This window comes from Podarcis bocagei, assembly GCF_964188305.1.
Source record: "Podarcis bocagei genome assembly, chromosome: 9".
Classification (NCBI taxonomy): domain Eukaryota; kingdom Metazoa; phylum Chordata; class Lepidosauria; order Squamata; family Lacertidae; genus Podarcis; species Podarcis bocagei.
Window position 1 is genome coordinate 65,990,806 of NC_138134.1, and position 27,354 is coordinate 66,018,159.

Sequence of the window (27,354 nt, forward strand, 5' to 3'; positions counted from 1 at the left end):
CATGTGTGGAATGGGGATCAGTGAGAACAATCTTTTTACTATCTTATTTTACAGAAATAAGACAGAAATACAGAAACCAGGTTACAATTCAATTGAAGAGTATTTGTAACAATTATAATATTTTTAAAAATCAAAATACAAACTCTTGCTAAATTATTCCAGAGGGTTTTCCATTCAAATATGAAATGTATTCGTGAATCTTTTTTCATGTTTCCAGTACCTTATTACCTTTTGTAATAAAGATACCTTGCACATTAGCATACAATGCCAGATTGCATTTTCCCATTCCCTTACAGATGGAACTTGCTGTGATGGGTAAACTGCAGTTCCCAAGATTCCTTGAGGGAAGTCATGTTCTTTAAATGAATGGTGTGGATGTGAGCTTTGTTAGCAAGCGCTCATTGGGCATGAAGCTCTTCACCACGTTAGAGCCCTTTGGATTGAAAGACGGTATTCAAAAATAACTGGGGAGGTATCAAAATAGACTTGGTAAGTGAGAAATAACAACAACAACAACAACAACAACAACAACAACAATAATTTATTATTTGTACCCCACCCATCTGGCTGGGTTTCCCCAGCCACTCGGGGCGGCTTCCACAAAGACCAAAAATACACTAAGATGTCACACACTAAAAACTTCCCTGAACAGGGCTGCTTTAAGATGTATTCTGAATGTCAGGTAGTTATTTATCTCTTTGACATCTGATGGGAGGGTGTTCCACAGGGCGGGCGCCACTACCGAGAAGGTCCTCTGCCTGGTTCTAGACTCTGCACCATTCAAGACTGGGGCCATTTTACCACACAGATGCATGCATACAGTCATACCTCATGTTACGTCCGCTTCATGTTATGCTCTTTCAGGTTATGTCCCACGACAACCCAGAAGTACTGGAAAGGGTTACTTCCGGGTTTCACCGCTCGCGCATGTGCATGCGCAGACGCACAAAATGACATCATTAGCATGCACAGAAGCGACGAATCGCAACCCGTGCGTGTGCAGACATGCCACTGCAGGTTGCGTTCTTTTCATGTTGCGAATGGGCCTCTGGAATGGATCCCGTTCGCAACCAGAGGTACCACTGTATCAGGTAGCTAGAAAGTGGTCTGAAGCTTTGTTGTACACATTTACACTCACATTCAGTCACTAGCCAGAGTGAGGTGGCTGCCTCAGGCCAGGGCTGTCTTAAGCATATCTGGCGCTGTGGTGCAAAGCTCCCTCCGGCGCCCCCCAGAGTTTTTTAGGGAGGATGGCACTGCCAGCGGGGCTGGAGGAGGCAGGCAGCGGCTCGAGGGTGCCTCCTCTGGCGGTGAAGAGGCGGAGGCTGGACGTGGCACCTCCCAGCTCAGCTGGCCGCTTCGTGCCGCGGTGGCCACAACAGATGGAGGCTCCCGGCGTGCCGCTGCTTCAGCGCTGCATGGCAGAGGCGGGCGAGGGCAGCAAGCTGATGCTGGGAGGCACTGCATCCAGCCTCCACCTCTTCCCTGGTGCCCTCCAGAACTTGGCGCCCCGCGCCACTAGCCTCTATGGGTAAGACGCCCGTGCCTCAGGCAGCAGATTCTGAGGGGCTGTAAGTAGACAGAGCTGGGTGTGCACTTCCTAAGCTATCCTGCTGCCCCCAAATGCTGTGTAGGCCACTCCAATAAGTGTTGGAAGTGTAAAGAGAAAGAAGGCATGTTTTATCACATGTGGTGGAATCGTAATCAAAAGCTATTGGGAAATGATTTACAATGAAATGAAATGGAAAATGTTTAAGATCACTTTTGTTAAAAGACCAGAAGCTGTTTTGCTAGGCATTACAGGCCAAGACCTGCCCAAAGAGTGGAAGAAACTATTCATGTATGCTACAACAGTGGCTAGGATATTACCAGCCCCAAAATGGAAAGATGACAAGATACCAACGAAAGAAGAATGGCAAGGAAAACTGATGGAATACAGTATGCTGAAATGGCGAAGCTCACTGGAAAACTTAGAGACAAAGACAATAGAGATTTCAAAAAAATTATCGGGAATCGTTTATGATGTATCTACAGAAACACTGTAAAGAAGTAGATTCACTAGCAGGGTTTGACTAAACACAATTAAGAAAACAAATATAAAAGGTACCATTTTTTCGCTCTATAGGACACACTTTCCCCCCTCCAAAAATGAAGGGGAAATGTGAGTGCGTCCTATGGAGTGAATGCAGGCTTTTGCTGAAGCCTGGAGAGTGAGAGGGGTCGGTGCGCACCGATCCCTCTTGCTCACCAGGCTGCAGGCCGCTATCCGCAAGCCTTCTGAGCCCGGCGGGAGTTCCCGGATGCAGCCTGCAGCCTGCAGCCTGCAGCCCAGGGAGTGCAGCGCTGCACTCCCGGGCTTTGGGCAGTTATCCACAAGCCTTCTGAGCACGGCGGGAGTTCCCACCAGGCTCCGAAGGCTTGCAGATAGCAGCCTGAAGACTGAAGCCCGGGGAGTGCAGCGCCAATTCCCGCTGCGCTCCCCGGGCTTCAGGCAGCTATCCGCAAGCCTTCAGGCTCCCAAGGCTTGTGGATAGCAGCCTGTTCTGGGGGCTGGGGTCGGGGGAAGCTCGGGTGCGCCCTATGGAGCGAAAAATACAGTAAGTAATATGGAAAATATGAATGCTATGAGTGTAATAAGATATAGTTAAAAGACTACAAATTAAGGTAGTATAAAATAAGCAGAAGAAACAATATTTAAAGAACCAGAAGAGGAAGTTGAGGAAAGTCAGGGGAGATTGGGATTTCTCTTTTCTTGTGATGATGATTGTGTTGAATACAAAATGTAAAACTTAATAAAAATTATTAAAAAAACAAATGCTGTGTAGGCCACTGTGTTGTTACCATTGTTGACTGAAGTAAGATTCAGTTGGCAGGCTGCTTGGGTTTCGTACCTGGAACAGGGGAGGGGCCATCTTGTTCTTCACTTCGGGCAGCAAAAATTCTCGGGCCAGCCTTGATACACGGTGTAAAGCTCCTCAACCCCTGAACGATTCTGTTTATTTTTCAGCAAAAGCAACAGCTTCCAGCCATGAAAAATATGGGAATTACTGCAGTGTGTGAAAATTCCACTTTACAGTACTTTTAGTGCTCAAACGATTTCAATTCCCGCCATCTGGGGTGCCTGCTGCTCGCCAGTCTGCAAACTCGGACACTGCTAGCAGCGCTCACAAAAAAACCCCGCTCCCTTTTAACTATTACTAAAGCTCTGCAGCTGTCTTTCTGTGTGCAAATGGAAGCGATCTCTCCAAAACAGAACATGAATGGAAGGATAGCCAATGAATTTTGAGCCAGTGGAGAAGTGGCTTACGTGGAAGAAACTCTGAATTAGTGCCAGGCTCCAGATGGACACAGGTTGCTTGTTCAAGTGAAAAATATAATTGTCCAAATACTGGTCCTAATTGCATTGCATGAACGTTATTTACACACTGGTTGAAATTTCCATTAATTTATATTGAGAATTTCCCAAAACAAGGGAAAACGTTTCCCACGTCTTCTGTGGAGGATAACCCCTTCCACCACCATCCCAGTTTATAACCCAAATCTAGACATCAAGCATACAGGAATTCTAGTGGTGAAGCATGAAAACTACTAGCACATTTGCAAAGCTAAACAGGGTCTGGTATGATTTCAAATTGGATGGGAGACTGTGTGTTGAGATTCCTGTAATGCAGAGGATTGGTGTAGGTGACCCTTCCAACTTTATGTTTCTATGATTTCTATGAATCTGTTTGTAGGTAAATATTTGCAAGGTGAAACACAGTGTGGAACAGACAGACAGAGCCAATGTACCTGCATTTCTTTATTCCACAGAAGCAGGGATCCTGCACGGATCTGCCTGATTCGGTTTAATAATTATTATTATTATTATTTATACCCCACCCATCTGGCTGGGCTTCCCCAGCCACTCTGGGCAGCTTCCAACAGAATATTAAAATACAATAACCTATTAAACATTAAAAGCTTCCCTTCAGATGTCTTCTAAATGTCTGGCACTTGTTGTTCTCTTTGACATCTGGTGGGAGGGCATTCCACAGGGCGGGTGCCACTACCGAGAAGGCCCTCTGCCTGGTTCCCTGTAACTTGGCTTCTCGCAGTGAGAGAACCACCAGAAGGTCCTCAGCAATGGACCTCAATGTCCAGGCAGAATGATGGGGGTGGAGACCCTCCTTCAGGCATACTGGACCGAGGCCATTTAGGGCTTTAAAGGTCAGCACCAACACTTTGAATTGTGCTCGGAAATGTACTGGGAGCCAGTGTAGGTCTTTCAAGACAGGTGTTATATGGTCTTGGCCGCCACTCCCAGTCACCAGTCTAGCTGCTGCATTCTGGATTAGTAGTAGTTTCCAGGTCACCTTCAAAGGTAGCCCCACGTAGAGCGCATTGCAGTAGTCGAAGCAGGAGATAACTAGAGCATGCACCACTCTGGCGAGACACTCTGCGGGCAGGTAGGGTCTCAGCCTGCATACCAGATGGAGCTATGGTCTGGCTTCTTTTCCCTTTTTACTTTGAAATGCATATCTGTGCCAGACTAGATTTGATATTAATATATGGCTTTTGTTATGCAACTAGCAGTAACAAAAGGATCCTGAGCAACTTCGGGACCTCAGGAGATGGAGAAGAAGAGCTTAACCCTTTCTCCCCTGCTACAGCCCCAACAAAAAACCCCACTTCTGCCAGCTGCTTATATTTATTAGGAGAGAATACAAACAGCAGCTTAGGAAGATGATTTTCACTGGAATCACTGCATGCGGATAAAGAAGGCTTAAATTTTCCCTCTCTGCTCCCTGTAGTCCCAGTACTACTCAGGATCCCCGATGGCTGCTATTTATATAAGAAAAAACCCACCATGCACATTAACTGCAATCATGCAGTTTGGGCTTTTATTTGGCATTTTAAAATAAATGAATCATGGGATATACAGAAAGATGACAAAACTGACAGCTCTGATAAGAGACACAAATCTAGAATTTTTCAAGGAGGACTGGAAACCTTTGCTGGTCTATTTAAAAAATAATTGCCCATATGCATAGTCCACAGATTAGATTAGATTAGATTAGATTAGATTAGATTAGATAAATTTATTGTCATTGTCCGTATATACACAGTATACACAACAACGAAAATCAAACACCCACCCAAAGACCGGGTTCACATATACATTTGCACGTATCTCCGACACTCTCATCCTATTCAAACATAATCTATAAAAACATAAAATCCAGAATATAACATAACCTATTAAGGCATAACATAACCTAAAACCTAAAACATAACCTAAAACCTATCTCATTCCTTCCTACTCTCTGCTTGCTAAACCTTGCAACTGGCCCTGAGATCATTATTTAGTGCAGTCAGAGCTCTTGGATAGAAACTATTCAGAAGGCGTGTGGTTCGTGTTTTCATTGTCCTATATCTTCTGCCCGAAGGCAATAGTTCAAAGAAGTTGTGAGCAGGGTGGGTGGGATCTCTCAGGATATTATGTGACTTCTTCAAAATGCGAGACGTGAAGATCTCATCCAGGGTTGGTAGTCGGAGCCCAATAACATTCTGGGCAATTTTAATTGTTCTCTGTAAAGCTTTTTTATCCGTTTCAGAGCTGCTCCCATACCACAATAATATACTGTAGGTTAAGACACTCTCAATGGTACTATGATAATAGGACAGAAGTAGGTGCTGGGATAGATTCAGTCCCCTGAGCATTCTCAGGAAATACAACCTCCCCCACAGTTTGAAGTTTAAGAAAAATACAGCAGAATATATTGAGAAACCTGTTAAAGAGGATGAAGCTGTATATGATGAAATTGTAAGATGCAATTGTGATTATAAACATTGAGGATGGGTGAGCCGGAAGTCATTAGTATTGCAGAATGAGGATTATAACTGTTGAGTAATAACCTGTAACTTTGAATCTTGAAATAAAAGAAAAAGAAATTGGGCGGTGGGGGAATAACAGTCTTCCCCCCCCCCGCCCCCATTGGCTTTTATGTAGCAACTGGAGCTTTCAGTTGACTCTGCTATTGGTCGTTCAGGCCCCTTTCTTCCATGAAAAGGGTGTGCAAAGCTTCATTTTTGTGCGACCGTAATCATGAAAAATCACTATTTTGAAGTGAGCAGAAGCGATGCTGCCAAATCCCAATGAGCAAACCTTCACCTTCAACATTTCCGCTTGCACGATAGAAGGATGGCACTGGAAAGAAAACACTGTTGCTAATGACTGCTTAGCCGCTGGCTCAGTGAAGTGTGGGTGCCATAAATGCATGTTCCATTGCTCTCCAGTTGCTATAAAAGCAGCTGGCTTCCCCCCTGTTTTTCAGCTCTGATGGTGCTGAAAGATAAACAGGTGAAAATGGACAGCCAAGTGCTACTTTGCATGGGGGGGGGGGGAATCAAGGTGCTGAAGAGGATTGGTCATAATAAGGCAAGTTGATCTTTATTGATGGTCCCTTGAGTCAGGGAACAGGGGAGGCAGGCGGAGGAAATGAATTTCCTTCACAAACCATAAAAACAAACCACAAAACTAGGGCAGCCGTTCACATTATGCTTGCATGCGTGCTGTGTTTGGTAAATTTGTGCTTGCAGACACCTGGGTACTCTAAGGCCTCATCCAGCCTTCCTTTTGTGCTGTGTTTCTAGGTACAGGCCTGCACGTCTTTCTCTTTTTTTGCCCTGGTATTTTCACTGTGAAAACCTGCTCTTTACTTCTTATAGTTTTCCATAGGCGTAGCCAAGAGGGAGGGCGGGGGGGGGCAGCTGCCCCCCCATCAATAACAATAAATAAAAATACACAGCAAACTGAGGTTCTGCCTCCCTTAACAAAAATCATTTTCTCTCTTTTCCCCCCTTGTTTTTCTCTCTTCTTTTCTTTTTTCTCTTTCCCTTTCCTCCTTTTTTTTTTTAGATTAATTTTGAATAAAATAGATATTTGGTATTAAGTTTTGTATCTCTCTTTATAAACTCTAATAAAATTTATTTTTAAAAAGAAAAGCACAGATCTGTGCCTAAAAAGTGCAGGGCAAAAGGTAAAAGGTAAGTTTGGATGATCCCTAATGGGCTGTGATTACAGAGGTATGCTTAAAGGCACATGCATTTATGATGATTATTCTTAATAATTAAATTTAAATCCTGCCTTTCCTCCCAAAGGAGCCCAGGGCAGTAAACACACAAGCAATAAAGCAAATGTTGTTCTTTTTGTTTAGTCGTTTAGTCGTGTCCGACTCTTTGTGACCGCATGGACCAGAGCACGCCAGGCACTCCTGTCTTCCACTGCCTCCCACAGTTTGGTCAAACTCATGTTGGTAGCTTTGAGAACACTACCAGTGCCACTACTGAGAAGGCCCTCTGCCTGGTTCCCTGTAACCTCACTTCTTGCAGTGAGGGAACCACCAGAAGGCCCTCAGAGCTGGACCTCAGTGTCCGGGTAGAACGATGCGGGTGGAGACACTCCTTCAGGTATACAGGGCTGATGAAGAATGGATAGCAGTTCATTGAGAGCTGAACAACATTAGGGCTACCATAAAAAAAAAAATGTGGATGAAATATTTTGCATCATGGCACAGAAATGGAAGCAAAAAGAACTACCAATGGAAGAGGAATGGCAGATGAAATTGATGGAATATGAAGAATTGTATAAGATGACAGGGAGAATTTGAAACCAGCGGGACCAGAAATTCTTGAAAGATTAAATATACGAGTTATCTGAAAGACAATTGTAACCAACTGACTACGCTTGTAGGACTACAAGAGGTTTTTTGTTTGGAAAATATATGTAAAAACTAATAAAAATGTATATTAAAAAAAGAAAGAAATATTTTGCATCATTGTCTTGTGGGACACATCTGTGATTGCAGAAGGTGCCTCTGGGAAAACAGTCATACCTTGGGATGATTATGCTTCAGCTTAAATATTTTCAGGTTTTGCCACTTGCACATGCGCAGACGCTCAAAATGAAGTCACGTGCATGCGCAGAAGCAGCGAAACATGACCCGCGCACGTGCAGACGCACAGTCGCATCTTACGTTCGCTTCAGGATGAGAACGGGGCTCCAGAACGGATCCTGTTCGCATCCAGAGGTACCACTGTACTGGAATCCAAAGAATACTGTGCTGTACACTGGAGAGAGAAAAATCCCGCTTGTCTGGCATACCTGCAGTATCTATTTTATGAGCATCCTTTTTGTGGTCCACTAGCTGACTTGTTGATTGTTCCTGTAATGCCTTACAGGCAAGTTAATGAAACAATGTCATCAATGGATGTCTCAGGCTAAAGAAGATGACCTAATGATTCATGTGCTATTCACTGAGTGTGTGCAGCCTGCACCAAACATCCCCTTAGGTTACCTACTGCCAGGCGTACATGTTTAAAATAAATGAAAAGTTCTCCTCCCTCCATTGCTGCTTTAAATGAGAAAATATTGTGTGTGTGCAGTCCAGTGGGAATTGTTTATTTGGGCAAATTTATTGCAATATGCAACAAGGTGAGTTGCCAGCAGGAGTCTTGTCGACAAGCTCAGGAAGCATGCATGATAGAGTGGGATGGAGTTACAGGTGGGCAACAGCTCAGTGGCCAAATTTGCATTCAGATGCTGGGAAGTTCACATTGCAACCTCATAAAAAACAAATAAAGAATGGCATCAGATGGCACACCTTTAGGTCTAAAGAAACACACCATGTACTTAGTGGCAACCTTGGACGAAATCTGCACTGAGCTGTATCTTCTGGGATTTAAGATGATTATATAAAATTCCAAAGGGCAAAGAAAGAGATGAGAAAAAGGAGGAAAGAGAGTTTTCTCTGACTCAGTGCACTGAATTCAAATGGCACTTAATTGGAGAAAATGAAGCAAGCGAGGATTAAAACACTTTTAGAAATCGATTTGTAAATACACCCTCAGAAATACAAAGCAGTGTTCTGGGGAGTGTGATCTTTGTAAAATAAGTGTAAGAGCAAGTAGGTGATATGTGCAATATAAGTTATGACTGCAGCCAAAAGTGCTCTGTACATTTTCATTGCTGGCTAAACAAACACAACCTTGCAGTGAGCACATAATCAATTCTTGTGGGAGCTGAGCAAGTTAACTGGTAGCTGAGCAAATGGCAGCTGTAGGCAGCAAGAGGGATAAATGGAACCACCCGATTTTGCTCTAGAGGATTGCCATCTCTGGTGGTTCTCCTTCCCCTATGTAACTATGGTTCTAATTTATGGAGATCTATGCCGATTTTGGGACATGGGTAGCGCTGTGGGTTAAACCACAGAGCCTAGGACTTGCCGATCAGAAGGTCGGCGGTTCGAATCCCCGCAACGGGGTGAGTTCCCGTTGCTCAGTCCCTACTCCTGCTGACCTAGCAGTTCGAAAGCACGTCAAAGTACAAGTAGATAAATAGGTACCACTCCGGTGGGAAGGTAAACAGCGTTTCCGTGCGATGCTCTGGTTTGCCAGAAGCGGCTTAGTCATGCTGGCCACATGACCCAGAAGCTGTACACCGGCTCCCTCAGCCAATAAAGCGAGATGAGCGCCGCAACTCCAGAGTGGGTCACGACTGGACCTAATGGTCAGGGGTCCCTTTACCTTTACCTTTATGCCAATTTTAAAAAGTTCTTTGAACAGCATGCCTGGGCTGGGGAAAACATGGCAAAGGCAAGGCAACGCCAAGGTGTTGCAAAGCTGCAGTGAGTGCCAGAACCTGTGTGCCAAATTAGAATTCCCATATCATCGTCTCTCAAGCACAACTCCTTAACAGAGTCTCAGGGTACGCATGACATAAAGGGCAGCTGTAATGCATACTGTTAAGGAATTAACATAGCAAGTAGTTCATACATCTGCTTAGCCATTCTGCGTCCACAGTTGTTCATCCAGACATCCAGGCTTAACAGAGATGAACTTTGCATGCCTGCCCAGATTCAAGAATGCTGCAGGATAGAAAAAGAAGTCTTGCGACAACCATACTTGCAAGTCAATTTTTTCACCACCTGCAGATGAGTGCAATTTCTGCACACACCCAAGGCTTATCCAGCATGAAAACCAAACCCAACAGGCACCCATTTAACACACACACAACTCTGTCTCTCTTTCAAACACACACACAATTCTACAGAAAAGTCTTCTGCCTATAAGGAAGCTAACATGAATAGCCGTTCATAAAACCGAGGAGAGATGGTGAAAAACAGCATGAGAATTCAACCTGATCACAGCTTCCCTGATATGATTAAGTGGCAATAAATACATAAAATAAAGGTACCTTGATGTTAATAGGTCTGACAGTCTCTTCATAGATATTTCTCCAGCACAGAGTCTTGCTTACCTAAACATCGCCATTCAGCTCAAATGAAATGCCTTGATTTGCTGAACTGACAAGCTGGGGCATAGCAATCTCTCTTGCTCTCTCCCTCTCTCTGTGTGTGTGTTTTTCCCTCCTTAAAAAAATGTAGTTGGATCTAAGCCACTATAGTTACTATTTATTTTAAACACTGAGGGGCCGTTGGGGAAATAACCCATTTCTTCCTCCTCTTATGGCTGAGCCAACATCTACTCTCCCATGACTTTAAGGGGGAAAGAACCAGAAGGAATTTTGTGCTATAAATAAATTAGAGGAATGCATGAAAGTTGTAAATATTGCTAATTTAGTAATGCACTTTATAGGGCTTTTACTGGAGCTCCAGCTGCAGACAAACCCAGTTCTTCTGAGCAGAAAATAGGCTCTTGCTTGCAGGTTGCAGACCTTCTTGGCCCAGGAAACCTTTTCCGCAGCCCCTTCCCTTATGCTTGGGTTACATTACAGCAGCCACAGGCATTGACAGCCTAGGGCAGGGATGGGAAACTTGTGGCTTCTAGATGTTGGACTACAACTCCCGGAATCTCTGGATATTGGTTGGAAATGGATAGTCTTTTGAGTCCAACATCTGGAGGGCCGCAGGTTCTCCATCTTTGGCTAACGGCAACTTTTTAAAAAAGAAAACATGACCTCCAGGCATGACGTCGAGCAGCACTTAGTGCATGGACTGATAGCATGAAATAGTGAACTTCCCTGCCTATCATTCTAGCTATAGTTCTACCGGTGATGCTCAGTGGTACACTACCTGGTTTCCTATGTTCCTTTATGTATAATAATAATAATAATAATAATAATAATAATAATAATAATAATAATAATTTATTTATACACCGCCCAACTGGGTGGCTGCCAACCGAATATTAAAAACAATACAGCATCAAACATTAAAAACTTCCCTAAACAGGGCCGCCTTCAGTTGTCTTTTAAATGTAAAATAGTTGCTTATTGCCTTGACATCTGCTGGGAGGGCATTCCACAGGCCCTCTGCCTGGTTCCCTGTAACCTCACTTCACACAGCGAGGGAACCACCAGAAGGCCCTCGGAGCTGGACCTCAGCGTCCGGGCAGAACGATGGGGGTGGAGACGCTCCTTCAGGTATACAGGACCAAGGCCGTTTAGGGCTTTAAAGGTCAGCACCAACATTTTAAATTGTGCTTGGAAATGTACTGGGAACAAATGAAGATCTTTCAGGACCGGTGTTATATGGTCTCGGCGGCCACTCCCAGTCACCAGTCTAGCTGTTGCATTCTGGATTAATTACAGTTTCCAAGTCACCTTCAAAGGTAGCCCCACGTAGAGCAGTAGTCCAAGCGGGAGATAACTAGAGCATGCACCACTCTGGTGAGACAGTCTGCGGGCAGATAGGGTCTCAGCCTGCGTACCAGGTGGAGCTGGTAGACAGATGCCCTGGACACAAAAGTGACCTGCACCTCCATGGTTTGTAAAATTAACATTTTTACTTTTCTAAATTACATTTATATCCCGCCATTCTTCCAAGGAGGTTATGGTGACATGCATAGCTTCTCAACCTCCCATCCTGGTTTCACCCTCACTAAACCCCTGTGAGGTAGGGCCAGGCAGAGAGAGACAGGCCTGATATCACCCAGGGACACTCTGACCACCACAACACAACAGGTAAGAATTTTCCCTATTTGCAATACAACACCATGAGGTGAGCCATTTGCCCTGAAATTATTACTCACAATTTAAAATAAGACCTTTCCCCATTTTTTTGCCTTTGCACCTGCCTGGCCAACACTCAGACCAGGCAGCTGCCATTGTCGGTGCATGCGAAGAAGTTGTTTACTTGGTCTCCATTGATTTCTCCCAACTGCAGTAAGTGACTTGATATTCTTGTAAGTAGGAATGTAAGTTACAGAAAAGGATGGAGCGCCCTTACCCACAGCCGTTAGAGCAAATAGGGGCGCTGTGGTCTAAACCACTGAGCCTCTTGGGCTTGCCGATCAGAAGGTTGGCGGTTTGAATCCCTGGGATGGCATGAGCTCTGTCCCAGCTCCTTCCAATCTAGCAGTTCGAAAGCATGCCAGTGCAGCTAGATCAATGTGTCGGGAAGGTAAACGGCGTTTCTGTGCGCTCTGGCTTACGTCACAGTGTTCCGTTGCACCAGAAGCTGGCCACATGACCTGAAAAGCTGTCTGTGGACAAACACCAGCTCCCTTGGCCTGAAAGCAAGATGAGCACCACAACCCCATAGACGCCTTTGACTGGACTTAACCATCCAGGGGTCCTTTACCTTTAAATAGCAGGGTGCATGAATCATGGTAATGTGACCTTGCTGAAAGAAAACACACATGGGAGGGGAGCAGAGACAACAACCCCAAACCCAACTATATGGGGTAGGATCCTCATGAATGACAAACTCTCCAGACAATTTTTGGGAGAGGTTTGGGGACCCAGGGGGGGAAATGCTTGGGGTCTGGAAAACAGGCCCTTGGAGCTACCCCTGCTCTAAATCTTTAATTGACCTTTGTTTTGATGAATCCAAGTCCTGATGAAGGAGGGTGGAAACTGAACACCCAGAGGCTTCTTGGATGAGTTCTCAATCTTTAATTCACTACTGTCCCTAAGGTATTGTGACGTGGAGGATGCAATGGAAGCTGGCTGACTGTGAGTTTCAAATGAGTGCTTCTCCTCTTGGAGGGAGGATTAGGAATAAAGTGCCGAACTGCAGCAACAGGGGCCTCCTCAAAAGCAGCAGTCGTCACCCATCTGGCAGATGGCTCTGCCTGCTGTCAGGGGACATGCTAGCTCCACTTACTCCTTCTCCACATGGGGCTCCATGTTTGTAAATATGGAGCATATGCAAGCAGCCTGGTACGGCGACGGTCAGCATCCACGGAAAGAAAGAAAGGGAAGATTGCATGGTTGCCTACCTCTGCAGGCAACAATTCCCAAGAAGCAGGGCAAAGACACATGTGTGCAAAAGCATTACGAGCAAGTTTAGAACTGTCAAAACAATGCAACCTCATCCCCCCCCCCCCGATTGTTTGATGGTGATGCTATTTGGGCCACAGGGAGTTTGCACATCACTGGTTTCCTCCCACCCCCACCCCACAAATTCCACCTATTTGATGGCCATCTTGCTAGTATAATTGAGTGGAGCTGTTGTCAATCCCAATCATCTTTCAGTGCTCATTCACAGAACTTAAGTGGATTGATTTTTTTGGTTGTTGGTTTTTGTTTTTTTTTAAATGGGCTTGTTACAATTTCTAAGGTACATTACACTTCACATGGGTGTGCAGTGGGAATGAAAATGGTCTTTGCATTTTTAAGCTTCTCCCTGCTGCCACAAAGATGAGAAAGATGCTCTTTTAAGAATACGAGATGCTAAAGAACCTGAATCAGATGTCCCAAATCACATTCCACTAACGGTGGACCAGCCACGTCTATGGCATAAGCAGATGTGCCTGAGATGATCTCCAAGTGCTCCCTAGGACTTCGTAATGAGACCAATCAGCAATCTGCTCACATGGCAAAGGCACAGTTGGGGCCTTTTGCAGAATTTACATAAAATTTAATGACTTCTAAGAGAGACTAAATGACGCTTGGTTTTATTGCACTTGTCCAAGCTTTTTTGGCTTTTACTGAACGACAGAGGTTATATTTGTTTGAATGGCAGACTCGCTGCCGTTTGTTCTGTCCAGTCCAGCAGGTTTTTCAAAGACTGATTTCAGTTGCCAGTTCGTCATCATATGCTTGAATCTGGAACATATGTTTTCTAAATAAAATGGGAGGTGAAACCAACCCTCTCTCTCTTTTTGGCATAGACGGCATGGTAGATAATTATATTATCCAACTTGCCCATTATTTTCATTGATTCAGAGTTCTCGAGTGAGCTGTAAATCATACCACTTCTCATGTTCAGCTATTACTCTGACATCTTAGCTGGTGGGATTCTAAATTATAACATTTCTTGGCCTGTCTTCTGGAAAATGCATTGTTTTACCTTCCCCTGTAGAAAAATCTGCTTGTATGTCCATGACCAAGATGGTTTTCTGACAATAGGTAAGTGAAATCAAATCCTCTTGCTGTGGCCACTGAGCATCTGTGGACAACTAGGCACAGACATAACACATGAATGGGGCATGGGTGGGGAACATTCCCTCCAGTTCAAGGTAGCATGTCTAGTGGTTAGAGATGATGGGAGCTGTAGCCTGGCAACATTTATTACAGAATAAATCGTTTCCGAGCACGATTCAAAGTGTTGGTGCTGACCTTTAAAGCCCTAAACGGCCTCGGTCCTGTATACCTGAAGGAGCGTCTCCACCCCCATCGTTCAGCCCGGACACTGAGATCCAGCGCCGAGGGCCTTCTGGCGGTTCCCTCATTGTGAGAAGTGAGGCTACAGGGAACCAGGCAGAGGGCCTTCTCGGTAGTGGCCCCTGCCCTGTGGAACGCCCTCCCACCAGATGTCAAAGAGATAAATAATTACCTGACATTCAGAAGACATCTTAAGGCAGCCCTATTCAGGGAAGTTTTTAATATGTAACGCTGTATTGTTTTTAACACTGATTGGGAGCCGCCCAGAGTGGCTGGGGAAACTCAGCCAGATGGGCGGGGTATAAATAATAAATTATTATTATTGTTGTTGTTGTTGTTGTTGTTGTTATTATTATTATTATTATTATTATTATTATTATTATTATTATTATCAGACTTGTAAAGTGAGAAGGGACCATGAGGGTCATCTAGTTCAACCCCCTGCAGTGCAGGAATCTTTCACCCAACGTAGGATTTGAACCCACGATTTGAACCCAGAGGTTAAGAGTCTTTTAGTTTTTGTTATTGTTGGGAATGTGGCGAGATCCAGGGCAAACAAAAGGTTGGATTTCTTCACATAGTGCATAGTTTAATTATGGAATCTAACAATCTCCTTTCCCTTCCTCCCCCACAACAAACACTCTGTGAGGTGAGTGAGGCTTAGAGACTTCAGAGAAGTGTGCGTAGCCCAAGGTCACCCAGCAGCTGCATGTGGAGGAGCGGAGACGCGAACCCGGTTCACCACATTACGAGACTACTGCTCTTAACCACTACACCACACTGTTATGCATATTAATGTGCTCTGCCACTATGGACCTTTCCACGCCCATGTCATTTGTATCTCCTAGCTATTAATTTTGTCTGCCAAGTAGCTGGATGGAAAGCAAGTGCTTCTTCATATACAAGTTGCTTTTGCATCCCAGTGTACCTTTACTGATGTGTTAATTATTCTTCATAATGGGAAACAGCCCTTTCCCCTTCATCTGCTGGAACTCCCTCTCCTCAATTCCTGCCAAACACAATGGTGAATGTATCCAAGTTCTCAGCCATAAAAGAAATCTAGCTGATTCCCACACACTTTCATAACCAGAACCCAGTCCAAACATCTGTAGTTCACATATAGCTAGAACCTGCTTTGTAGAGAAAAGAGAGCACTCTGGAGACCCGTGCTAAGCCAGAACATGTGAAGTGTCCCTGCATTCAACTTCATGTACACACCTGCACTCCTGCAATTGATCAGCATCTGTGGTAGCTGGAGGATGGAAGGGGAACCTGAATTCTCCAACGGGAAGTAGGGGAAGCATTGGCTCAAAATGTGGAGCTTGGCCTTGCTTCCCAATGCACAACAAAAAGTCACAGTATGTATGTATAACAATTTAAAATAAACACAGACATGATGTTATGGTTTATATGACAGCCGGGGAGAAGGTTCGCAGGCTTTTTCATTCTCAGCACCGTTCGTACAGCACTTTTAAAGCGCAAAATAACCTGTGCTCAAGTGGCCTCTCAAAATTGACCACTCTTATTTGTGGGCAAAGAAACTGGGAGGATCATTTCACCAAACATTTCCAGGAGGAGGATAAACTCCACAACTGTTTCTTTTTTCTTTTTTTAGTATTTTCATTGGTATTTACAAAATAGGTTCCAACAGTCATACAACATAATTTTTCATCTTGTGCAATATTTTAGACTTCTGTCAACACCTCTGATGATTTTCCGTTCTTCATCACTTATTCTGCATTTCTTAATTTTATATTACATTTAATTGTCCCTATCTAATATATCTCTTCCTAGTCTTTCTTGCATTTCAAATAATCCACCTTACAAAGCTTCTTGCAGTCCTACTAGCATAATCTGTTGGTCACAATTACTTTTCAAATAGTTCATATATTTACTCCAGTCTTCTAAGAATCTCTGATCTCGCAGGTTTCGAAGGTTTCCACAACTGTTTCTTAAGGGTGAGGCTCACCATTAGCTGTGGCTGTAGCTGTAACCCACTCCCAAGGTTTCACAGAATTGTAGAATTGGAAGTGACCCCAAGCCTGATCTAGTCCAGCCTCCTGCAATGCAGGGATCTCAGCTAAAGCGTTCCTGACAGATGGCCATCCAACCTCTCCTCAAAAACCTCCAAGGAAGGAGCGTCCAGAACCTTCCAAGGGAGACCATTCCACTGTCAAACAGCTCTCAAGGTCAGAAAGTTCTGCCTGATCTTTAGGCAGAATCTCCTTTCTTGTAACTTGAAGCCATTGGTTCAGGTCCTAGCCTCCAGTACAGGACAAAACAAGCTTGCTCCATCTTCCATGGAACACTTGAAGATGGCAATCATACCACATCTGGGGTTGTGTTCAAGAATATAAGAAGCGTCCCTGCTGGATCAAGGCCAATAGCCCATCTAGTCCAGCATCCTGTTCTCATAGCGTCAGGAGCAGACAGCAATAAAACACCCAGTGTCAGAGAAGTTTCTGTTTTTCCAAAACAGCATAGGCCGAGTGATCACAACAACTTTTCGCAGTAAAGACCTACTTTCGCAGTAAAGAGCCCGGCGCCCGAGTGCCCTGCACCCCTAGTGCCTATGGGTAAGACCGCCCCAGTGAGTTGGCTGCCAGGACTGAAGGTCCTCGCTTTCCCATCACTCTCTAGGGCTCTTTCCCCGGGTCCTCTCTCAGAAACCTGAGGCTCCTTCGTCTTGTCTCTCATTGCTCCACCCTCTTCATTCCTCCCTGGGAGACCGGGGGGGGGGGGCTGGCTGCAGCAGGATGGGAAGACTCCCTGGATTCTTCAGCAGCCAGCCTCATCTCTGCCTCTTGGCCTCCCTCCTCTCCAGCCACCAGCTGGTGCCTCCCACCACTCCTCAGCATCCAGCCAGGCCATGACACATAATGGCCACCCAGATGCCTACAGGAAGCCTGAAAACAGGACCCGAGTACAACAGCACTCTCGCAACTTCAGGTTCCCAGCTACAGAGGCACAGTGCCTCCAACAGCAGAGGTAGAACACAGTCAATGATAACTGTGCTGGCAGCCTGGCCAGCATTTTGCATCCTCCAAAATGCCCGGGACCCAACATGACTCTGGGATATTGCAGATGTTAGTAGAATGGCAGTTGCCACAAGAAATTGGTAGAGAATATTCAGAGAAAAGTCGACAAAGTGTGTGTGTGTGTGTGTGTGTGTGTGTGTGTGTGTGTGTGTGTGTGTGTAGGGCTGTCTTAAGCATATGTGGTGCTGGGGTGCAAAGGTCCGCCTGGCGTGCCCCCAGGTTGGTCAGTCCCAGGCGTGCAGGAGGTTGGAGCCACCCACCCGCCTCAGCGGCTCAATGGCTCGGTCACCCCTGAACTCGTGGCGCAGAGCTGCCCACGGCAGAAGAGCCCACCACAGCACTCCAACCAACAGACAGGCTCTTCCGCAGACTCAACTCTTGGGCCCCGGACTCTTAGCCTGGCACCCCTGAGAGCCCGGCGCCCGAGTGCCCTGCACCCCTAGTGCCTATGGGTAAGACGGCCGTGTGTGTTTGTGTGTGTGTGACGGAAAGAGACGGAAAGTGCAGCCACTGTGTATGTCACAAGTTAAGGGAAAGACATGGCTAGCCTGTGAAGTCCCACAACACCCATCCAAGCATTCTTTCAATGTGTGTTGAGTATTGTCTAACCCTCCTCCCTCCCAACATGTCAGCCAAAATGGTCTCCTGCTAGCATCTGAGCTGCTGCAAATTTGCACTACCACACACGTCTCCAGACACCTCCCATGAAAGTGACAATACTAATTCCCTAATTCTTGGGGATTCAAACAGTGCGCTTGCTTGTCGAATTGGGATGCTGATCAGGCAGCCACAGAAACTGGCGGTGCTTGACATCCCCGCAGACTGAACTGTTTACTTGTAAGATGATCAATCTTTAAGATGACATGGAGACAATCTTTATCATCCTCCTGTTATGAGGTGTAGTGCAGGGGATGGGCGGCAATATTTTAGCTAATGGCTAACGCCATCAAAACCTGAATTATCTTTGTCAGCAACTGCTGCGAAAGATGTTGTGACTGCCCACAACCACAGCTGCTTATCATAGCCAGAGTTAATTAAGGGAAATGTGAAATGGGGGTGGCAGTGGTGCAATGATTTTCTTCAAGGCTTTTGTAAACAAATCTTGCCTATGGAACCAAAATCCTCACCCTTAAAATATTTATAACCTCCCCCCCTTCCCCATCTCCTTTCCCTTAAACTAAACCAACCCATCTGAAATGTTCTGTGCGCGTGATTTAACACCAGAATGAAATTTTCCAAAGTGTGAAAGCGAGTGAGGCATTCTAGAACACAGCAAAGAGTTTATTTTTCCTCTTTTCCTTAGAAGAAAAATAAAAATCAGTTGTGTTGGTTTTTCATTTCTTGGAAAGCTTCCTAATGTTTATTTGGCTTGTCACAACTCAAGTGACTTGGCACAGACAACCTCAATTTGTCATTTTCTGTTGGTCTTAATGACTGCTGGTGCTCTCAGCAGCTCAGAGCAATGTGTGTTTGCAAGAGAGAAAGGGAGGGAGGGAAAAAGAAACACTCAGCTGAATTCATAGGAACACAGGGAGCTGGCTTCTACCAAGGCAGTCCATGGGTCTATCAAGCTCAGTATTGCCCATGCCAGAGTTTCCCAGAGTGGTTGCTGTTGACCCAGTTGGGGTCAGTGAGACTCTGCAGGAAGTGGACAAAGACCTGGGTGTCAAAAAGGAGCTGAAATGTCTTTGGGTGGAAAATCAGTTTATGAGATAAAGTGCAAAAAGTTTAATTAGGAACTACGAGGCTCAAAAATGAAGGACATGGGCGTGTATTATTATTATTACAGTGGTACCTCAGGTTAAGAACTTAATTTGTTCTGGAGGTCCATTCTTAACCTGAAACTGTTCTTAACCTGAGGTACCACTTTAGCTAATGCGGCCTCCTGCTGCCATCACGCAATTTCTGTTCTCATCCTGAAGCAAAGTTCTTAACCCGAGGTACTATTTCTGGGTTAGTGGAGTCTGTAACCTGAAGCGCATGTAACCTGAGGTACCACTGTATTATTATTATTATTATTATTATTATTATTATTATTATTATTATTATTATTATTATTTTCCCCCACCTTTTTCCCAGTCCAGGACTCAGTGTGGCGTACAAAGATAAAATCGAAAAAGCTAACAACACAGAAAAGACCATCTTTAAAATGTAACAAAACACTATGAGAATTAGAATAATATTTAAAAGGCCCATATCAGAAGCCATATAATATATCCATATGATATAAAGAAGAACCATATAAACACAGACAATGGCACAGACAAAAACCATCCCAGTACCAGCCCTTTCCTCAAAGACGAAAGAGTGTGCCTCCCTTGCCTCATAGGTCAGCTGGTAATTTGCGGATGAGGTGCTTTGCAAGTCTCTGCTCTTCAGGCCCAGAAAAGCAATAAAGTTAGGAACCTCCAATTAGTCGCCTTACAGGGTCAGCAGTGTGGGAATGTTCAGGGTGGCAGGAGAGAATATATTGTCTATTAATATCCTTCCTAACTTGCACTAGCAAGTTCCTTTACAGTGGTACCTCTGGATGCGAACGGGATCCGTTCCGGAGCCCCGTCCGCATCCTGAGCAGACCGCAACCCGCATCTGCGCGTGCGCGATTGGCGATTCGCCGCTTCTGCGCATTGCATCATTTTGAGTGTCTAAGCATGCACAAGCGGCGAAACCCGGAAGTAACCCATTCCGTTACTTCCGGGTCGCAGAACGCAACCTGAAAATGCTCAACCTGAAGCTACTTTAACTCAAGGGATGACTGTACTTAGCAGACTGCATTCCCTTTTACACGGCAGAAAACTAGTTGCAAACTCGTGTGCGAGTTTCTTAAGGCAATACGCAATTCAATCTGGCTTGTCCAGTTTGAAATGGGTTCTAATATTTTCCTGGTAAGACCCCTTGAATCCCTCCTAAAAGAATAAAGACACCACAGTCTTATTCCTAAGTAACAAAAAGAATGTTTACTCACAATCAGGCAGAGCACAGTGTGATGCCTGAAGGCAGGCTTCAGGCTTAAAGTTTCAAACATCTACAAACAGGTATACCCCATAAGGGAGATTTACCTAGTGACTGCAGGCTAGCAGTCCAGCAGTTCACAGGACAAAAGGAAGATGGAAAAAAGAGGGGAGAGTTGGCTTTTTACCAGGTCTGGAAAGGTCACGCCCACCCACTAGTCACATGCAAGGAAGGATGCTCCAGGCCAGGAGGAACAGGAAGTTTTGACTGGCTGGACCAAACATGTCCACTCTAGGCAAACAAGGAATGTTGTATTTGACTGCTCCCAGCGAATTACCATATTTTTTGCTCTATAAGATGCACCAGACCACAAGACGCACCTAGTTTTTGGAGGAAGAAAACAAGAAAAAAAATATTCTGAATCTCAGAAGCCAGAACAGCAAGAGGGATCGCTGCACAGTGAAAGCAGTGCTGTTCTGGCTTCTGGGATAGCTGTGCAGCCTGCATTCACTCCATAAGACGCACACACATTTCCACTTACTTTTTAGGAGGGAAAAAGTGAGTCTTATAGAGCAAAAAATACAGTACATCCCACTAGCAGTCCATGCTTAGGTTGTTTGTGTGATGATTTGTGGTGGCCTGAAGTGGGGTAGGAACCAAAGCGTCCACTTAGTATTAAAAACAGAAATCAGACTAGAACTGAAAGAATCTCATGAGCGACAGAAGAACATATATTTAAAAACTCACAACTTTTGAGCGCAAAAAGAGTTTGATGCCAGCAGCTTTGCTCTCTGCTCTGAATCAATAGCATGCCCACTGCTAAAAGGGCTAGGCTCAAACCACTACTGCCTCTGGTTAATGGTATCAGAAAGGTTGATCTCAGTGCAGGATGAAAAAGGTCAAAATCAAATTACTTCGGATCAATCGCAACATCACAGCCTGGGAAAGCACTCCATCGATTGTGTACATTTTCCTTTTATGAGCTTCTGTGTATCTTTTAATACCACCAGCTCATCATGTAATGCAACAACAGTAGAAGTCTTCTTCGGCAGTGCTTAGAAATGAAGTTGTTAAGCAAGGTTTGCAGAGGGCAAGCAATATCCCAGAGCTTTGATTTTAAAACAAAACACAACACTGGCTGTGTGAGAGAGAATGGAAAAAGACAGAAAACCGTGTGATATATGTTCAGAAAAGTTAAAGGCATTATAAAGGGATGACTAGATAAGCCTATTTTCATTCTGTGTTGGTTTCACAGATACTTAATTAAATGTATTTTCCATCCTGGTTTCTTTTTTTCTTTTTTTATGTATCAAAATTACTGTGCACACACATTTTGTACTCATTTCCCCCCTAAAATACACACTTTGGGCATGCATTTCTCCATAGTCTCCAATCCTAACCCCATTTACCTGACAGTAAGGACCATTTAATTCAGTCAAACTTATTTTTCAGTAGACATGATTAGGACTGTGCTGCTAAACACCCAATTCTATTTGCATTTCCATGTAAATATACACATTTTTGTGTGCAATTTTTGAGCCAAAACTGTATCGCAAAATTTGGATATGTAATATAAGCTTACTGTTAGCTGGGTTCCAATCTACATATATGCCAGGGGGCGGCAAATTAAGATAAATTTGCTTTATAATGCAGACTCCTCTGGGTAGCTTCCAACTCTGGGTAGCTTCCAACAAAAATACAGGAAAAACAAGAATTAGACGTGGTGTTTCTATGGTGGATAGAGGGAAGACCCTCCCCACCTTTCTCATGATGCTAGAATCCAGGGCCATCTAATTAAACTGAAGAGGAGGATATTTAGTGCTGACAAAAATACTTTTTTCAAAAATCACATAGTTTGAAGAACTGTGAAACTCATTCCATAAGACGTGGCAATAACTTGCTTAGATAGCTTAAAAAGAAGACTAGCAAATTCATGGAGGATAGGGCTGCCATGGGCTATAGTCATGACAATCTCCAAGATCAGGGCTAGCTGCATCAAGCAGCAAATGGGTCACATGCCCACGTCTGCAGCTTACCAGTGGTACGACAACAACTCCTAATGGGAGACTGCTGCAATGGAAAAGCCATCCCTTATATTAGTTTCCTCCTGCCTGGATTGGTGCACAGCCCTGCCTGCCTGTGGTTCCCCGGTTATTCCATTAGTACTCAAGTGAATCTAATCACTTTGCCATGAGTCGTTGAGCTAATAGGCTTTATTATCTAGGATGCACCGGGAACAGCTGTTTATTTTAGTGGTATTTGAAGTCATTAAACAGCTACTACTTAATCATTTTGCTTAAAAAATGGTAAAAAGGTATAACCCTTTAGGTGTGGGAAATGTGGTGTGCAGAAATTGCTCGCTTGCTTTCAGGCAGTTTCCTGCCATTAGGAAGAAGTTCTAATTCAATCAGTGGATGTGCTTAGCGGCAGGCCAGTCATTTTAGCACATGCGGAGGCCCCGGTAATTTGTGGCCTTACTGGGTGGATAAGAATTGATCAATGTTTTCCTTCCCAGAACTGCAAAAAAACAGCCTTTAGCAATTGTCAGAGGCTTAGCTGTGTTATTCTGTCGCAGCGAAAACAACCCAGAGTCACGTGGCACCTTGAGACTAACAAAGTTGTTATTCCGAGTATCACCCTTTGCAAACTAGAGCCCACTTCATCAAATGGAACTTCGTCAGACGTTTTTGCATTTACATTTCGTCCATATTAAATGTCGGCTGGATCAGGTCAAAGGGTCTGTCTAGTCCAGTGCCCTAATTCCTGTAGCAGCCAATCAGATGCCTGTAAAATGTCCAAAATCAGGGCATGAAGGCAACTGCTCTCTCACACTGATGTCACCCAGTAACTCATATTCAGAGGCATGATTATTTGCATATAGCAGTATTAGCTAGTAGTTGCTGGTAGCTTGGACCTCTGTGAATGTGTCTAAGCCACTTAAAAAGTTGTGCAAGCTACTGGCCATCGCCACAACTTGTGGCCGTGAATCCCATAGTTTTATCAAGAAGCAAAGATCACCAGTGTTGAAGCAATCATTCTTCAACATCAACTTTGCTGGACTGGTCATGTTGTGCGGATGCCTGATGGTCGTCTTCTAAAGCAACTACTCTATTCCAAACTTAAAAATGGAAAGTGTAATGCTGGTGGTCAACAAAAGAGGTTTAAAGACTGTCTCAAGGCAAATCTTTAAAAATAATAACAAAGCATAATAATAAAAATAATAACAAAGCATAATAAAACATACAAGCATAACATACAACATAAAATATACAAAACCATGTAAAAGAATCAAATTGGGAAACAAAGGAGCAATTCTCTTATGGGGAAAGATTACAAAATATTTATTTTGCATTTGTTGAGGTTAGCAGCACCATAGAATGAGCTTCTATCTTTAGTTATGGTGGTAGTGGCAGAGGACAGAGGTCTGGCAAAAAGATGGGTGGCATATTCTCTACTCGTGGCAATCTGTTTTAGTGAACAAATTTGCAAGGGGCTTATATATGGTATTTGTGTGATCCCTGTATCTGTCAAGCATCTGGGTTACATTTTGTTAACTTTATCCCATACAATTCAATGGAGGCCACTGAGATTTTAGCCTGCTGCTCTGTGGGTATGCCCACATCTCTGCTTTGGTTTGTTGCATCTCTCTCAATCACAATGGAGCCTGGACCCATGCAGAAAAACATAGATAGAAAGGTAGGCTTCATGTTGTCTGGATAGCTAATAGGCACATTTTAAAATTCTGAGAGCCTCAGGTTTTGGAGTTGCTGCTTTTTAAATGGTAATCCATAGCCAACACAGCAGCAAAGTTCAGTTGGAAAACATAATATCACAAATACTGAAAGCTGAGAAACAAGAATGTAAAAGGGAGCCCAATTAATTACATTTCTCCATGCTCATTACTTGCAAGTCCATATATCAAGGTGTCTCTCTCCCCCCCTCCCCCCCCCCGCCATTTTCTCTCCCCCAAGGGCTATAGAAGTTTTTTCACCCTTGACAACAGCAGTTTCAGAAGACGAATATTTTAGTACAACACGTCTGGCATCAGCTTTGCTTATGCAAATGGCCTGTGCACAAGATCAATTATTTGCAACTACATATGCAAATCTAGTTGCAGCTGTCCAGCCAAATATCTATTTCCAATGTGTCCCTCATTGCTGAACATGCTGCCCACCCCGCAAATAGGCTAATGTACTTTTAATTAAAATGGGCTAATATACCTACAGATGGACGTATAATTTAGGGAATGCTTGTTGAGCTTGTAGCAGAAGACCCAGCACTGGGGACCATCAACATTTTCCTACTTATTTATGTGGTTGCATTTCCAACCAACCTTACCCCAAAGGCTTTCGTTACAGACATGCACTGCTCCAATATGGGTCTTATTACAGAGTTCCAAACATCATGGTAATAACACAAATTCATTATCCTTAAAAGCACCCTCACATCCCATTCATTGCTCACAGCTGTGTCTTTCATCAGCACAAACCGCCAAGCAGGCCAGCATTCCCAGATGAGATGTCATTATTTTAAAAACTAAAGACTTTAAAATCAAAGACATAAATACCTCCAAAAATTGTTACCCTTTTCTTTCCCCACTTTTAAAAGAGAGCAAGCATCTGAGATGACCTCTGAAGACACACACACACACACACACACACACACACACACCTTCATTTAACAACTCCACATTATGCCAATAGTCTATAAAACGGAGAGATCAGAAATTAAAAGGTGTTGATGTGATGCTAATCAGATGGCTCCAAGTCTCAAGACTTTTCTACACTCATGTCGAATCCAGTTTGTGGGGGTTACACAGTTATGCCCTACGAATGGTTACGAGAAACTAGTCGGACCTCTGTTTCCTGCAGTTCACTGACGAAAACAAACATGTGGTTCAAGATATCTATAGGAATGAAAAGCCAAAGTAATAATTTTTAATAAGTTATAACATTAGTTCTCCTGTGGCTCAGTTAGGACATCACACTGAACAGTGAGATGTGCGGCAATATTCCCCATCTCTTGTGGTGGGTGAGGGAATTGGGCATGATCCATGGCTTATAAGAAGACCCACATACGGGGTCTTGCAATGGTGCCAAAAAGCTTATGGATGGGGGAACAAGTGTGTCCCTTGTGACACAGGGGCAGGGGAAACATCCAGATGTTGTCGGACTACCACTCCCATAATTATTATCACAGTGGTACGTTGGTTCTCAAACTTTATCTGTTCCAGAAGTCCGTTCCAAAACCAAAGCGTTCCAAAACCAAGGCGCGCTTTACCATAGAAAGTAATGCAAAATGGATTAATCCATTCCAGACTTTTAAAAACAACCCCACAAAACAGCAATTTAACACGAATTGTACTATCTAACGAGACCATTGATCCATAAAATGAAAGCAATAAACAGTGCGCTGCAGTCAATAAATCAGCAGCTGTACTGGGTTCCTCATAGTCACAAAACAAAAAAGCACAGCAAAAAACAAAAACGCAAAATAAATAGCAAAAACAGACAGACCTCAGTGTAACATTGAAAACAGAAGTGTGGCACTCAAAACAGAAGCGTAACACTCAAATTGGAAGTATAACACTTAAATCAGAAGTATAACACTCAAATCGGAAGTATAACACTCAGATCGGAAGCATAACACTCAAAACGGAGCACGTTCAGCTTCCACAAAAAAGTTCGCAACCCAGAACACTTACTTCCAGGTTTGCAGTGTTTGGGTTCCAATTTGTTTGAGTACCAAGGCGTTTGAGAACCAAGGTACCACCGTATTATTAAATTTGTATGCCGCCCTTCATTTGCAGATTTCAGGGTGGTTTACAACATAAAAATGCAATATTTGAAACACCAGATACACTATACAAACAAGACAAAGCAACAACCCTCTGGTCATTGACTATTGGCCACACAAAGCTTCCTACATGCTCAGCCAGGGTCACTGCTGTGGGACCTACTTGCTTGCCAGCTCCTCTGGTTATCTCAACAGGAGGACTGGGCACTGATATCGGCCAGCAGGTGGGATGGTTCCATGCCCTATCCCACACCAAACCAGAGATGTGCTGCTACCAAGAAAGCTGTGGCTCTCTTTAACCCCACACTCTTGTCTCTGGCTCATCATTGCTCCCGGACTCCGAACACTGATGTGCCTGGCTCTCAAAAGAAGCCCTCTCTCTGTTTGAATGGGATCATGAGAATGAAAAAAAGCCTTCTGAAATAATGTTTCCTTTGGACACAATGGCTGCCCTGAAGTTTGCTGAAATGTTTCAATGCAATGCAATCTCCCCGAGCCCTCGCTTGACTACTTAAATTATATAATTGCTAAGAAGCTTCGCTTGACTTATTCTCCAGAGAGGCTGATTACAGCAGCCTGCTTGACACTCTGAGGAAGACGCTTCCTCGGGCTGTAATGGGCCTGAAATATCACCACCACTCTTTTTGGCTTTCAGAAAGGATGCGTGGCAAATGCTGCAAATAAGAGGGTTTTAATGGACACCTACAAACTAATAGGAAATATTTTTGTAAGCAAGTTAAATTGGGAAAAGTCATCGCCGTAATGAGACCTAATTTTAAGCAATGACATTTTAATAATATCCCTGTGCCTGCACAGATCTGTAGTTCTTGATTTCAAAACAAGGCTTTTAATTTAAATGCAAATGGCAGTGACTATTTACCTCTCTGACCCACTGGGATTCCTTTCTCTTCCTCAAGCAGTTTTACAGGCAGGTTTTATCTTAAACTGCCATAAAATCTG

General features: G+C 44.1%; 1 protein-coding gene across 4 annotated transcripts in view; it reads right to left on the reverse strand.

Annotated features, from left to right (window-relative positions):
- ARHGAP24 (Rho GTPase activating protein 24) overlaps positions 1-27,354 on the reverse strand; it is a 461,665-nt gene that overhangs the window by 184,847 nt on the left and 249,464 nt on the right. The window contains exon 1 of one of the 4 annotated variants that reach the window (XM_081207053.1): positions 10,235-10,375. The exons of the other annotated variants lie outside the window; for them this stretch is intronic. The gene's annotated coding sequence lies outside the window, so the exon portion shown is untranslated. Of the gene's footprint in view, positions 1-10,234; positions 10,376-27,354 lie in introns of those variants that run through there. 4 annotated transcript variants of the gene reach the window in all.